Source organism: Podarcis melisellensis, assembly GCF_964234715.1.
Source record: "Podarcis melisellensis genome assembly, chromosome: 11".
Lineage (NCBI taxonomy): Eukaryota > Metazoa > Chordata > Lepidosauria > Squamata > Lacertidae > Podarcis > Podarcis melisellensis.
The window spans coordinates 35,623,705-35,638,116 of record NC_138543.1 but is presented as its reverse complement, the minus strand read 5'-3'; the positions used below and the strand labels follow the sequence as shown (position 1 = coordinate 35,638,116).

The 14,412-nt window shown below is 41.4% G+C and overlaps 1 long non-coding RNA gene across 1 annotated transcript in view; it reads right to left on the bottom strand.

Moving 5' to 3' along the window:
• Nucleotides 1-4,101: 4,101 nt before the first annotated feature.
• The window catches only part of LOC309379911, a 90,501-nt gene continuing 80,190 nt past the window's right edge, over nt 4,102-14,412 (bottom strand). The window contains exon 3 of the long non-coding RNA XR_014172662.1: nt 4,102-4,177. This is a non-coding gene — a long non-coding RNA (uncharacterized lncRNA). The remainder of the gene's footprint in view (nt 4,178-14,412) is intronic.

Genomic DNA, 14,412 nt, shown 5'->3' with positions numbered 1-14,412 from the left:
CTAAAAATTGTGCACCCGGGGTTCCAGCCACCCTCTCCCCTGCTTCACCCCTGCATACAGATGTTCTCCAAGCCCCCCCCCCAACTCATGATCTTTCACTCTATTCAGTTCATTAAAATACACATAATGCCTGTTGCTAATCCAGCTCAGCCAAATGCTGCACCGGCTGGGGTGGGCCATGGTGGAAACAGTGGGGCTCTTGGACCTACTGTCAGGGGCAAGGTGGATGTAGACACTAGTTAACCCAACCAGGCACTTTGATTAGAAGCTCCACATCGCCCTCCATAACCAGGAGGTCCATTCTCACTCAACAGAGTCCACGACAAGCCTGCCCCTCCAGACACTAGTGAGTGTGACCTGACCCAGGGTGACTGCTGCACCGCCCCCCTGGGATGCACGCCACAGGCGGTGCCCCCCTGAGGTACCGGAGCAGCGAGCTCCACCTCTGCCTCCAGAGCAGCGATCCTGCTGATGTGTGCTTGAATTTCTCACTCTTCTTCTTGGAGGCAATATAGGTGATATATAGATGTATTTGCTTTGTGGCGAGGAAATAAAGCAGTTCTGGTATGTTTCCAGGACTGTCATCTCTTGATTATTGAGCTGGCATTTAGGAATGCAACAGGCCATGTTTCCCAGCCCCCATATGCATCAAGCGTCTTCCATGTAAAAGACTGAGTCTTTTCCTCCTTTCCAGAATAACCTATAATTTACAGCCCACCAGAGCTGAAAATTGGTGTCCCAACAACATCTGGAGGGTACCCCGCTGTACAGGTTCATTCTCCACCCACAAACACATTTTTAATACATATAGATTATTATAGTTATATCCTGTCTTTCTATGATTACAAACCAAACATTGGAAACCTATTCTACAGCTGAATTTTTCATTTTTATTTTTATTTTTTTGGACATCCAAGTCCTAGCTCTAGGGGCAGAGATGAGATACAATAGAAAAATGCACAGTCAGGATTAAAATGTATTAAAGGCCTATGCTTAAAGTTTCCACCCAATGAAAAGCAACTAGATGCTGAACTAAACAGGCCTTTCACTGAAAATGTGGACTTTGGGGAGGGCATCTACCCTTTCTCCAACAAGGGATTCATAAGAGGATTCTGATTTCCCTTCACAGAGGCTTCCTGAGAAGGAAGCAGCATATAAGCAGGGAAACTTCCTTCTCTTTGAGGAAAACAGAATGGGGTAGTAAGGTAGTGGGGAGAGAGAAAGAGAGAGATCAGGAGGCATAAGATGAACATATAACTTGGCCCCTGGGGATTCTCCCTGCTTCCCTCTTCACTTAAACTCTATGTCCAAATGTTTAAAACTTACAAAAGAATTTTGGCAAGGCAGCCAAAAGAAAGTGGTAGGACAGCAAAAAGAAAGTGTCCCTATGTGCCCCACTGCCCCTACTTGATGTATGGATGGACTCTTCAAAGGAACCCTCTTAGTAAATCACAGTGGATAATGGGTTGCATGTATCCCATGATTCCATAACTGCAGCAGGCTTAGTGTTGAAACCATTGAAACTATGGTTGTGTACATATCACCGGCTTAAAACACAGGTCATTATTTTTCTAAATCTGGATTGATTGGTCCTATGTAGACCCAGCCTTAATGCAAAATATTAGCTTTTCTAATGCATTGTATGCCTAGCCTTGGCCATTGGGGGCAGCAAGAGAGGGGAGATAGCTCTTGACAGAAACCAACTCTATGTTAATAGTAAAAACCTGCTTCTGACTAGAGTTGCTATGAGAAGAGATAAATATCCCTTTGTTGGCATGCAGAACAGCTGTGATTTAGCCCATCTCCTCACCCAACAAGCAAGCAAATGATCTATTTTGAATTAATTGCTCCAAGATAGTGTGCTAGTCTGCAAAACATATCCTGGTTCCTGCCAGCTTAACATATCAGGGTGGAGATTCAGAACGCTATTATTGCAGCAGAATATTATTTAGGTTTTATGACAAGGAGTTAGGGTCAAGATGAAAACTTTTCAGATTTACATTTTTATCCTGCACTGACCTTTTAGCTCCATTCCTTAATTGAGCAAGGCATGCTAAAGAAAGTGATTATTATGAGGCGGCCACATCCCCAGGGTGTTATGAGGTACCAGGCACAGTTAAACTATCTCAAGACAACCATGTTCTCTAGAGTTGCTTTATTGCTATTATAAAAAATCTTTATATGGTGAAAAATTTGTATTTTTATGCTGGAAGAAGATGAAGATGACAGTTTAGACTTTGAACGGTAGTTTCCGTTTGAGCTTTGTGCCCACAGAGATTGTAAAACATCTAAGACTGGGGCGGCCACTTGATTGGCTTCTTAGGATTCTAAAGGGGTAGATTAATCTCTGTGAAATTCATAGTTGGAACATTCTGCCATTAACTGGCACTTTCCAGTTATCAAGGTACTTTATGAAACTGAAAAAGTCCTATTACAGTTGCTAAATAGGCAACTTTGGGGGTGTGGTTCTCATGAAACCATCAATTCTCTAGGGTAGCTAATCTTGACTGTGCTTTGTGCTAGTTAAAGACACAATGGCAGCCTCCTTGTCAAATAACCTTATCCATGTTGAATCATATTCCTAAAAAGGATTGTAGTTTGTATGGTGCTGGCACCTAGAACTCTGGTTGTGTTTGGAAAGACTTCAACACCTTCCGAGTATTTGATCAAGGACATTGCAACATGTTGCTAATGGTACCTCCATTTGAATTCTCCACCACCACATTTACCTAATATTTTGAAAACCTATTTCCATGATTCCAATCTGGTGCTGTGAAGCACCAGTCAGGAGCTTTGACACTTCTAATGGAACTGTTCTGAATGATGTATCTATCTGTAATGGTTCTAGGGGCTGCTCGTGCGTAAGCCGGTGCAAACATCTGGCTGGGTTGCCTGAATGAACCTTTTCTGTCCGGACAGCCACTCACCCGTGGCTGTCTCAATCGCTGGCAGAATCCATCAGTGGGCGTTTCTTAAACTTCTTCCAGCAAAGAAGCTCTTTGACGCCTAGTCTCCTCCTACTCTCTCTGCGTGAAAGCCTTCTGAGCAAGGAGGGCGTAGGCAGCGGAGGACCCCTACTCTCCCCACTGGTCCCCGGCAAGGAGTTATGGGACCGCCTCGCCGCTTCCCCCATCTGCCTCCCTTCTCCACTGGTGCTACGCTGATTCTCTTCCCCAGAAGATGGGCTGCCTCTCCCAATCCCGGGACGCTTTCTGGAATCCCTCTGGATTTTGCTCTCTCCCTCCGGCACTGATGGCAGTTCCCTGACACTATCAATAGCTTTTGGCTGTACACAATGCCCAAAACTTGCATCTGAATCACTTAAAGCAAAAAGAGTTCCAGGGTATCTTTAATATATACATGATGCTCTTTTACATATACACACATACTGTCCCTTAGCTGAATTACACTTGTGGCCCTCCGGAGTCAGAGCCAATGGTTGGGGTGATGCAAGTCCAACAACATCTGGAGGGCCACAATTTCCCCATCCCTGGTTTAATCAGGCATTTGTTTTCAGCTTCAGTCTACATGATCAGTGCATGTCCTTGGCAACAACTATGACCCCAATATGGGCTTTCCCCACCATGTCCGCCATACCACAGACTGCAGCAGAGAGTATAAGAGAAAAGTGAAGGCATTTCCTTTTTACTAAACTTCTAGCTAATACTACACAATGTTTGTGTAGCCTCTGACTAGTTAACTCTTCCCCTAAGAACAGAGCCATTTTGTTTGTTTCTCTTTCTCCCAACTTGTTGAGACAAGATCTCTGCTATTTTCTCTGTCTCATCTGCACTCATCCCGTAAATAATTCCTGCATGAATAAAACCTTTGAACTCAAGAAACTGTAAGTGATTGCTCCTTTCTCTTAAATTCCTTACCCTTCCTAACTTCTGAAAAACTAAGGCCCACTGTAGGCACGTATGCAGGCATTTTTTACCCATGTGCTCAGCCTATTATTATTTCTGAGATATAGCAGACTTGCATAAAACAAGTGCCCACAAACAACCCACTGAGGAGTACCTTGCCAACAAAAGTAGGGGCACAATGATAGACGGTACCCAGCAAAACAACACTACGCACACTTTTTTAAAAAGTCACCTAACTATACAACGCAGTCCAGTACATCCAAAGTTGGGTAACATGCAATTTTATGTTGTTGTTTTCCTTACCGCATTATCTGTATATGGAGAAAATCCAAATTAAAAACAGGAACAGTCCAGGCTACCACTTGCAAGAAAACAGCATCATGTGGATGAGACATAAAATACATGCATACACTGGATAAAACAAATTCACTTTAAACTGCTGTATGTGCAGTACCTCAGTCTCTCCTGTTAGTAAATGCGGTCCCTGGGAAGTATAAGGCCTGCTTCTGCATAACTAGATACATTGGTATAATTCTGCTTAGCTGCACTTTATGCAACTTTTGCTTTTTACACCATGTGTGTACTGATCAGCTAACTGTCCAGTCAGATGTGTTTTAAGGCTAAAAAAAACCATATACTACACTTCATATATTTATATTCCATGATTCAGTCTTCTATTTAATTACTTGCCTGGTCGCCCCAGATGACATGCAGGCAAGCACAGAAACTGAGCATGCTTGCAGACAAGGGACTCGTTCCTCCTCTGCCAGTCTACTTGTAAAAGGCAATTGTTAGTAGGAAAGAAAGAAAGAAAGAAAGAAAGAGAAAGAAAGAAAGAAAGAAAGAAAGAAAGAAAGAAAGAAAGAAAGACTATTAACTTTTCTAGTCTAATATACAAGGCTGTCTTATTTATTCCTCAGTAGTCTGATTATCTATACTCTGTAGCACTATTGGAAAATGGTGGTGAGTTTCAGCAGCTGAAGGCCGTACATGCTTATTTCAGTATACAAGACTAAGGTGCAAATGCAAGATAATCTTAAATTCTCTACTTGCCAAGAGACAATAAAAGCTAACTAGAGTACTCTTAATATTCCTATCCAATTTATAACTAACTTTCATATGAATCCAACTACAAATATCAGACCTGAATAATTATACATTTAAAAGGAAAGAAAGAGTCAGGGTGTTTTTAATATATTAGCCTGACACAAATGCATTTGAAATGCATTTGGTAGCTTGTTCCCTACCATGTACAGTGGTACCTCAGGTTACAGACGCTTCAGGTTAAAGACGCTTCAGGTTACAGACTCCACTAACCCAGAAATAGTACCTCGGGTTAAGAACTTTGCTTCAGGATGAGAACAGAAATCATGCAGTGGCGACGGGAGGCCCCATTAGTTAAAGTGGTACCTCGGGTTAAGAACAGTTTCAGGTTGAGAACGGACCTCCAGAATGAATTAAGTTCATAACCCGGGTTACCACTGTATTCATTTCTTCTGGCGGTTACATAGCCATTTTCAGATGTCCCTTGATCCTGCTACATCCTCCCCCCACCCCCGGGAAGCTGGGCTCAGGAGTCCTATCCATGATGGGACAGAATATTATACTGTGGTTTGTGCACTAGCATCCTTAATATTTCCTTCCTTTCAGAAGCAAATAGAGCGTACCCTTATCTGAATGCTAATTTCCTAGTTAAAACCCTCCCTTGCTGACAAGGGACTGAAAGAGTTTTAAATCACAGATGTAGAGTATCAAATGCAATAATGCTCTTGCAATAGTGCATTGAAGCCTCAATTAATTAACCCTTGGGCTAAGTAGGCAGGTACACGGTGGTGGCCACAGGCGGTGGATGGATGAGATTTAAATGTGTATCTCATTTCCCCAGCACGGAACATGCCGTTTGGTTCAGAAAGGAGTCATTTTGCACACTCGCCTCATTTACTCTCAGTTTTAATCCCTTTAATTCCACCTGAGATCCAGGCAAGAAAGGAAGAGGAAAGCGAGGTGTAAAGGCTGCCGAGCTGGCCTTTGTTTACATACTTTTTCCCTGGGGGACCCCCCACAACAGAGCCGTGGCTTCTGGCCTTTTCATTGGGCTGCAGGGCTTCAAAGCAGTTATCATATGGAAATAGTTAAACAGAGATTAGAGGGGGGAGCACTTCACAGCAATCCACCCTTTTAGCTAAGGCAAAAGAAGGGGCAGGCGGGAATTGAGTGGAGAATGTGGGTTGTCGAAGGAACTGAAGAGCTCCGTAGCCACAAGGGAGAGTGGAGTGGTTAGGTTGCAAAAGACCTGAACCTTAGGCTAGGGGGACCACAGCTGTTGCGTACCTTTCGTTTTCCTCTCACAAAACAATATTTCACCACACAACAACAATATCCAGGAGTTATAGAAGCATTTCATATATATAGTCTAAAATCACCTAATTTTAACAACAAGACAGTTAATAGGACCAGAATTTAAGAATTGCAAGATGATGTGATATGAGCACTGGTGTTCACATGTGTGTTCCCTTTTTCTATGAGCTGGAGAATGCTTTGTGTATGTAGTGGGAGGAAATTTCCATGTTCCACACATTCATCACCTGCACAGGTTTCCTGAACCTATGGGGTTTAAACCAAATGAATAGTTTTGATATATGTGTTGGTTCAAGGGGGAAAAAGCTATATAAAAAGGAGAATTCCTAGATGTCAAGGTCCAAGTGTGGGCCATGTACTCTTTGGTAAGAGAAAATCAGCAGAGATTTAAAGTCTCAAAATATGCAGCAGAGTAAAGCGTGGAAACATAGGTGACTCTTTAAGGTGAGTTCAAAAGTTTCCCTCTTCCTCTTAAGTTGGAAAATGGCCACACATTTGGTTTACTTACAAACTCTCCAAAGGTCAGATTCATGTGCTTTTCCATACCACATTCAGAAAAAGTGCACAGGCAGTAAAACATGGCTTAGTTATAAAGTGATGAACGTTCCTAGAGTATTGGTGGTTCACATATCTGAACACTCATGAGGTTTACTGGTTGACCTTGGACCAATCAGTCTCTGAAACTATCCATCCTAAAAAAAGGGTCATGTACCAGGCCAGACCTGTACTTTAATCTGCCAAATTTACAGCTCTAGAAAATACAGCTCCACCACTCCTATTGTGAAAAGGAACTGCAATTCCCACACACCTCCACTGCTTTGGAGGAACGTTAATATATTTTTCTGAGTTATGGTCTGTGTGCTATGGAAAGTGAGTAAGTAGTTCTCTCTCTAGACTTGGTATCACCTAGTCCAGCACAGCTGTACTGGAGCTGATAGGAGTTGTAGTCCAAAGTATCTGGGAGGCACCAGCTTGGGGAAGTCTGGCCTAGTCCATTATAGGAGACAGTCGGCAGTTAGGTATTCCAAGAAACTGAAAAGAGTCACATCTAAACCCAGTTTTGCTCCATTTGGTAGAGTGCAAACCAAAACAGCTAAGAAGGAACATTTTGGAGTATTTGACCAGGCACTACTTTAGACTTTGGGAAGCCTCAATTAAATCTAGAATAGCTTGTTCTTGCTTTTTGCACCCAGATTTATAAATAAGTTTATTATTATCAAATTTACTACGTCCTCAGATTTTTCTTCTCCAAAGGAAATTAATATTGAGAAAAAGAATATCTGAGACATTTGAAATAACTACTTTTTAATATGTATAATTGAATTGTGGCTACTTTCCTTTGGGGAAAGAGTTGCTTTTCAAATATAACCTGGGTAGAAGTATCAATAGGAAGGAATGGCTGGCTCAAATTATTGGAATGGTGGGAAGATCAAACTTCCAGCCGGATGTTCTTTTCCAACAACAGCCTGATCTTCACCAGGTGCCTCCTTCTAATAAAGGCAAATTAACAGGGTTTAAAACTGGCTTTAAATAGTCAAAACTAGAATTCTGCTAGGAGAAACGTGCTAAGAATTATTCGAACCAATTATTTCTCATAAGGAAAGCAGTTAAGAATATTACAATATGCTGAGGAATACTTGGAAGAACAATGAGGTCCAAAATAGGTCAGCCCCAACTAACATGGTTGTGCTGGTTGGAGTGGATGGGAGCTGAAGTGCAAATAGGTCACATTTACCACTGCAAATGGTTTTTATTTTTGAAACTTTTAATTTATACTAGTATTACCTTGCTACTAGACTCACTTTCCAGGATCTGCATTAACAAGCAGATCTTCAGTTCTGGGATAGCAAAACTCAAAACTGTTCTTTGCAGACATTACTAAATAATCATTGATCTACAGTTAAAAAATATGTGCTTATAGATTTTCCTGAACATAAGATGGACATAAAGAAACACACAATTAGCAAAGTGTGTATGCTTCTGGCTCTGTAGAGTGCAGCCTGGTTGAAGAAGCTTCATTTTCATACTCTAAGGGAAGTTCATACTCTATCAGAAGCCATGAGCCTGACCCCACAACATTGCTGGTAATGTTTGATGAAAGTTGATACCTAGGAGCCAGTGGCACTGCTCAAGTTGCCGTTTCTTTTAGCTAAAACTATGGAATTTGCTCCCCAAGATGTAATGATGGCCACAAATGTGAAGAGGTCTAAAAGAGGATTAGAGAAAATAATGAAGGATAAGGCTATCAGCAGCTGCTAGCCATAGTGGCTGTATTTTACACACCATTGCTGGAGGTTGTATGCCTCTAAATACCAATTGCTGAGAATCACGTGTGGATAGTGATACCACACTCAAGTCCTGCTTGTGGGCTTCCTGGGGGCATCTGGTGTGGCCACAGTGAGAACAGGATCTTGGATAGATGGGCCTTTGGACTGACCCAGCTGGGTTCTTCTTATGCTCTCATTCCTGCCCATGTAGGGCTGGCATTTTTCAAACATTCTTGTGAATAGTGTTGAGCTGCCATGCTGTAGAAAATTAAGAGTTTTCTCCACTACATGAATCTTCTTTGGATAAAAATATTCTCAGTCAAGGGCATGTTGTGACAGCAGAAAGAAATACAAGGAATTGCAGGGTTGCGGCAAATAAGTAGAACTCACGGTTCCTCAGCAGGGTCTCAAGCCAGAGAGGTATAAAAGGTTCTAGTCTAAAACCCTGGATAGCTGTGGGCAGTTAAATAAATAAATAATAACTGCTGGGCTAGATGAGGAACACAGATTCTCTTCTCTACATCAAAATACCTAAGAAAGTCTAAATATGAACTCAAGATATGGAATTAACTCACGCCTGCAATGCTAATCATGTCTACTCAGAAGTAAGTTCAACTGAATTCAGTGGGGCATCCTTTCGACAAGTAGGATTAGGATTTCAGTCTGTACCTCTATCCATTTTTTTGTAAGTTTTTAAAGTTTTATTTAGAACATCTGTTCCTCTTCAGAGCACTGCAGCTCAAGTCGCAGCTTCTGGTGACGTCTACACTGATTCCCAGATGTTTTCAGGATAGATGGTGAGACACAGCTATGTCATCCCCAACTCAGAATTCATCTGGAGCAATCTCATAATGTAGACAAACCTTCTCTTCTACTCCTCCACCCACCCACCCCGCCTCTAAAGCATCTAAATCTTGGGGGGGGGAATCATCTCTCATATCCCACTTGCTGGAAGCTGCCCCCTTGTGCCAAACAAATGCCAATGTCACTGGAGTGAAATGAACAAAAGGAGGGGTAAGAAGGATTGAAAGATTATGTGAGCATGCAAAGGGGGGTGTTGTTTGTTTCTCACTTGATTCTGGTTCTGCTGGTGGCTGGTTGCCCTCCCCCGCCACCGCCTTCGGCATGGCCTGCACTCCACCGTGTAACTCTCCAGCTCATTTCTCTCCACGCGATTTACCATCTGTGAGCTCGTCTTTAACCTAATAAAAATCATCTAGCTTTTGACTAACAAGAAAAGGAAACAGTGTTCATTGTGGGGTTTGGGGAAAATGGCTTCACTAATCTGCAGGATGAGAATGGAGTGATTTATAGGCGGATTTAACTGGAGGCTATGATTAGGGGGCTGGTAGTAAGTGCATTAGATGTCTAAGTGTGGCAATAGAGTAAATAGGCGTTTTATTTATCGCAGTGCCAGGGGCCTCTTAGCGGAAGAGCGCTTCTCCAAATTGAAATATAGCAGAGTTTACACTCCTGATTAGGGCTTCAAGTGCACAGCCCAAGGCTATCAGCGAGCAGAATCAACGCTCACTGACACCTAATTGTCACTGGATTAATGTGCAAACAGGGACGGCAAAACAGCCACAACAAATAACCTGGTGTCAGAACTGTTGGTGGCACTGTCCACTAAATGACTGGGGGCCAAATTGAAGTTTATATCTCAAAATCCACTGAGATCAATGCATCAGCCAAGCTGGAAATATGGCACCGGTGTGTCTTTGCTAGAGATTTGCATATTGCACACACTTGGTGGATCTAGAGAGACTGCTATGTGGCCCTCTTAGGACTGTAATTTTTTTTGAAGTTCTATAGGGTTTTTAGAAGTTGATTTTAACTGTCTTATTTTAACAAACTGATTGATATCTCTCAAGGTAGTGAGTATTTTCATTAATATAATTATTTTTTTCCTTAACTAAATAACATGGGAAAATATGTCTTATTGGATAAATCTACACACACACACACACACACAGAGAGAGAGAGAGAGAGAGAGAGAGAGAGAGAGAGAGAGAGAGACCACAGAGTGCTGAATGATTTATCCATGATGGAGGCATTGAGAACAAAATGATTGGCCAGAACTGCCTTAACAGCACAAGTAGCCCAACAAGTTTTTAGGGGCAGCATTCAAAAGATGTGCCCCAGCAGCCTCTGTGATATTAGTGGAGGAGAATGCAAATGTGTACCTCAGGATCTCTCACAAACAATGCTGCAGCGGATTGCCTTTTTTTAATGCTGTAACTGAGAATACAAATATTGAACATTCACTAGGAAAAATTCAGGGTATTCTATTGAAATATAAGCTCAGTATGAATGAGTGCATTATATGCATTTGTGTACATAATGCAGATGCTTATGTATACATATTAAAAAGTAATGTTATACCGTGCTATCTCTGTCTCTCTCCTTGAGTAGACAGATCTACAATCTTATGCAAATAAAAGCCCTTAACTGTCTGCAAATGCATAACATAAATAAACGTCTATCACAGCTAGTATATGTATAGTAATGTTTGTGTAAACTTATATTTAGGATATCATTCGATTTATTTTTCTGCTTTACGCTTCACAATTCAGGCTATTAAGATAGATTTATGTGGGGGGGACGCCTTTTACTCTAGGATCTTGTAACTTCCCATTGCTCTTTGCTATTAAATTTTATCACCCTGTTTGTGAATCCAATCATTCCAACAAGTACATATTCAATCTGGGGCACCACCTGTCTGGTTTTGGACCACAGCAAGCCATTTGGGCAGCTGAGTTCTGGCCTTCCTATTTTAGAAACAGATTTGTTGTTTGCTTGCTCCAAGATACTTCTGAACATTCCTAGGCAAGAAGAGGAGGAGCGGGGTGGATTACAAGAACATCTAATTCTTTCCAACCCCCCATTTCCTGTTAACTTGAAGAAACTGGTGTGCATCTCTCGGAACAAACAGAATTATAATAACATGTTCTAAAGCAAATGAAGGAATAGGTTACCAGCCAAAGAGCACATACATTCCATCATTTGTCTTTTATAATTAGCCATTTAGGAAGAAAAAGTCACAAATATATGATTTACATCTCTTAATGTATTTCTAAAGTTCTTAAGTTTTATTGAGCATGAAAGTTGGTCTTTCCCTGTGGTAAGAACTCAGGAAACTATAGAGCTGGCTAGTAGCTCAATGGTGCAAAGTCTTATGATTTACTCTTGACATTTGCAATTTTTTGCAGTAAAATACTACTTTTCTTTATTTCAGGCCTTTTAGTTGAAAACCTCGTAATTCCCTTTAAGCTCCATTTGATTGTCAATTGTACAACTCTCTCCAAATCTTCAGGCTTATGGCTTTTCATACATATATGATTACTTTTCTATTGCAATATCACCTTAGCACAGATTCTTCTTCTTTCACAAGCATTTCTGAATCTGAGCTTCTGTGAATTTTGCAGCGCCAGTGTTTGAGCATGACAAAATTATTTTTTTTACAAAGTTAAAACAACCACGTAAATTAGCCAGCTTCTTCCTTCAGAACTGTACAGCCAGGAGTGGGGAGAGGATTTGCACGTTCATCACAGTAAAAACATCTGAATAATTCAAAATATAGGTAGTTATTTGGGTGGTGCTGTGGGTTAAACCACAGAGCCTAGGGCTTGCCGACCAGAAGGTCGGCGGTTCGAATCCCCGCAACGGGGTGAGCTCCCGTTGCTCGGTCCCTGCTCCTGTCAACCTAGCAGTTTGAAAGCACGTCAAAGCGCAAGTAGATAAATAGGTACCGCTCCAGCGGGAAGGTAAACGGCGTTTCCATGCACTGCTCTGGTTCACCAGAAGCGGCTTAGTCATGCTGGCCACATGACCCGGAAGCTGTACGCCAGCTCCCTCGGCCAGTAAAGCAACCCCAGAGTCATCCGTGACTGGACCTATCGGTCAGGAATCTCTTTACCTTTAAATTTAGGATTTTAAAGCCTATTGTAAAAGTAGCCAGAGCTTAAGACAGCAAGGCAGGGAACCAGCATGCCATACTAACCAGGTGAAAACAGAACAGGAGAGACTCCTTTTCATAACTACAGGAAGGCAACTGTATGTTTCCTAATATCTCATGGGAACCAGAAAAATGTAGGCCCTACAACCTCGTCCCTGTATACCTGAAGGAGCATATCCACTCCTATCATTCAGCCTGGACACTGAGGTCTAGTTCCAAGAGCCTTCTGGCAAAAAGTGAAATTACATGGAATCAGGGAGAGGGTCTTCTCGGTAGTGGTGCCACCTGTGGAACGCTCTCCCATCTGATGTCAAGGAGCTAAACAACTTTCTGAAGACATCTGAATACAGCCCTGTATCAGGAAGTTTTTTAATGTTTTGCTGTGTTTTTATTATGTTGAAAGCCACCGAGAGTGACTTCGGCAACCCAATCAGATGGGCAGGGTATAAATAGTATAATAATAATAATAATAATAATAATAATAATAATAATAATAATAATAATAATAATAATAATAATATGGGGTTATAACACATAGCACTTACATAGAACCCTTCCTAAGTCCATATGTTCCCTGTGCCTAAGGGCTGTAGGGTGATATGGACCTTCTCACGGGCAGAGGCACTGCTGGCAGTGCTCCAAGGTCAGTAGAGACAGAAATAGGATGTTCCCAGGGCATGTTGAGGAAGGGATTTAGGAAAGGCTGTTACATCCGATCTAAAGCCCCCACCCCATTATCCAAAAAAGGCCCAAGAAAGGGCAAAAAGGGTACACTGACCCTCAAGCTGGTGTACTTTTCTTCTTCCTTCCTATGAGTATCAGTTGGGAGGGTCTTAAAAGCAAAGTGGGGGAAGGAGTAAACAGAAAATATACCTCCCCTACACACAAACACACTAAGGTAAGTGGCAGTTTCTCCTCCATGAAATCAACCACCACTGTGAGATTGATGCTTCACATACATGCATAATTCTTATAACTTTTCTGTAACATAGTCCAATAATTATCATCATATTAAGAATCAGGCTTCTGACTTGGGAACAGATAATCACTCACTTAAGACCACCTTGTTTGAGTTAATGGCTGGGATTTGAACTATGGATCTTGTAACTCACAGCTCATGCTCTTAACCAATGCTCTGTGCTTGATCTTCAGAAACATATATAAACAAGCTGCTCTGAGAATTAATGCAAAAGTGGTTCTGGATTTATTTATTTTTAAGTTTGGACAACCTGCAATCCAGCACAATGCCACTAATGAACATTTCTAGCAATCTTATTACCTGAAGACTGGCAAGTAGCTTTCATGAAGAGCAACCAAATAGTTGGCTATATGAGTGATTATGGGTCAATTTTTGCTCAAAGCAAAGGTGGCTGCTAAAGTTTCAAACACATCTGTTTGGTCTCTAATTCATTTGCTGCCAGAAAATCGGAGAACGTGGTATGCAATAGGGAAGTCCCAGGTTCATTTTACTAACAATATGCTTGATGAATCCAATGTATTTTTAATCCAAGTGTAAAACTCTAAGGACAGCCAAGGTGCTGACTAGAGCATGAAAATCTAAATGAATATTCTGCCAAAATGACAGTACTTAAACAACCAAAGTCTCACCCCAGGCAATAAGCCTTCTGCAAAATTCATAATCTATATATAGTTATTATAAAAATTGTGATTTCATGGAGAAAGTAATTCACAAATCATAATTAGTGCAGTTCCCTGTAGATGACCAGATGCTAAATGTATCTCTACATTTTTGTGATTTAAAAACAAAGCTTTATAATTTGGTAATGTATTACCACAGATGTACATTACAATGATCACATTTTTCAATATATCAAGGAATGAATTCTTCCTTCATTGACATTATTTTAGAATCAGCCTAGCCACTAAAGACTCAGAGCAGAAAGCGGGGCAAAACTAAACTTGAGGCTTTGGGAATTCTCAGGCAAGATGTCAGTATTTTAGACTA